The sequence below is a fragment of the Mytilus edulis genome, unplaced genomic scaffold (genome assembly GCF_963676685.1).
Source record: "Mytilus edulis unplaced genomic scaffold, xbMytEdul2.2 SCAFFOLD_428, whole genome shotgun sequence".
NCBI lineage: Eukaryota > Metazoa > Mollusca > Bivalvia > Mytilida > Mytilidae > Mytilus > Mytilus edulis.
In genome coordinates this window covers 27626-29619 of record NW_027267933.1, presented here as the reverse complement: position 1 = coordinate 29619, position 1994 = coordinate 27626, and positions in this window count along the sequence as shown.

Genomic DNA, 1994 nt, shown 5'->3' with positions numbered 1-1994 from the left:
TGGTAAAGTTGAAATCATCTCTGCGTCAATGTTACGGACGTCATCACAAGTTGGTTTACCATTATGGAATAGCCGTTTCACAAATGATATCGGATATGTTCCTTACGTCGTAGTTACAATCCCCTTCCCTTCATAAATTATAAGTTAGACAATTTACCGGATTTGTTATCACAAAAGCAACACGACGGGTGCCACATGTGGAGCAGGATCTGCTTACCCTTCCAAAGTACTGGGATCACCCCTAGGTTTTGATGGGGTTCGTGTTTTGGATTTTGATGACACAGTACAACACTGTCGCTTTTCAAAATGTGAGACTAATGGCTGCAAAACTTGTGCTATTTTAATTACAGATGCTGAATTCACTAGCAATTTGATCAAGAGGTCATATTTTACCAAAAGTTACGGTGATCTTAATTGTAAATCGATAAATGTCGTCTACTGATTAGAGTGCAACCTTTGCGGATTGGTATACGTCGGTGAAACGAAACAAACGTATGTGCGGTCATAGATCAGACATTACCTCAATGCTAATGACATTCTATACCAGCATTTCAATCAGCCCGATCATTCCATCGTTTCTATGCCAGTTCGCATTATCGAGAAGATATATCATAGGTCTAACAATCCTAATCTCTCAACGACTCTCCGTAGACAAAAAGAAGACTACTGGATTAGACAATTGGGAACTGCAACACCTTATGGCTGCAATGACAAAATTGATGGTGTAGGTATTCTATCTAGTCCTTCGTCTAACTCGGTAAATGTGATGAATATTTTCAACTCGACTCCTCGACGTAGATGCAGTCATAGTCATCGTCATTATACATCACCTTCTCTGCATGATGTCTTTATTAATGACTTGCTGCCATTCATACAAAAGCCGTTAGGTATTCATCACATTCGCACGAAACTTTATGCATTACCTCTTTCAAAACTTCATTCTCTATTCAATTTATGTTTGGAATCCACTGTTACAAACCCTCATTCAAACCAATACAAACTTCAAGCTATAATTTCGGATATTGCAATTCACAGACTTTTCAAGCCAGTTCGCATTGGAAAAGATGAAAAAGAGAAAAGATCTTTTCTAAATCTTTCTTTTGCCAACAAATGTCTCGATGGCTTCAACATAGGCAACATCCTTCATCCTAAATTAGTTCAATCGAAAATACCTCCTTATTTCAAAGACCAGTCTGTACCAATCATTTCTTATACCTATACCAAACCTATTGCAACTAAAATTTTCAATTACAAACGCGTTTTGCAGGATCTCGATATTGAAGACTTCAAGTCTAAATCTCCTGATTGCACTTGTGCTAGTTCCCAATTCACATATAATCCTGCTGGCCACGTTATTACCGGTGACCTTAACATTGTTAATAACAATTCTATACGAAATGTGTTATCGAAAGGTCCGAAATATCGTGAGCCTAAATCCATCAATTGGAAATACAACTTTAAAATTTTGATGGATTCAGTCGAGGATTATACCAGGCAATGGGCTAAGCGCGAGAAGGAAGACGTAGACACTCTTTCCGAATGGATTAAGGCAGTGAGGTCGTTGATACAAATCAGAATTAAGAAACTGAATGGGTCCATCAATGCCCATGCTACGTCAATCTTTAAAGACCCAAATGTTGCAAGAGACCTATCCGACCTCCATGACAAATATGTTGTTGTCCCCGCAGATAAAGCCCCAGATAACATCGTGTTTGTGTGTAAAAGTCATTACATTAACTGCTTGATAAACGAATTAGGTATTGACAATTCACTTGGAAACTCAACATATACCCTCACGACACTTACCAAAGAGGAAATCCTGGATAATCATAGGTCTGTTCTATGTTCCTTTGGAATTTCAACCAAAGATGAAGAACTGGATCTTCCATCACTGTATTGGATACCTAAACTACATAAGTGTCCTTACAAACAACGGTATATTTCTGGGTCTTCCAAGTGCTCCACGAAACCTCTTTCTAAATTATTAACATCTA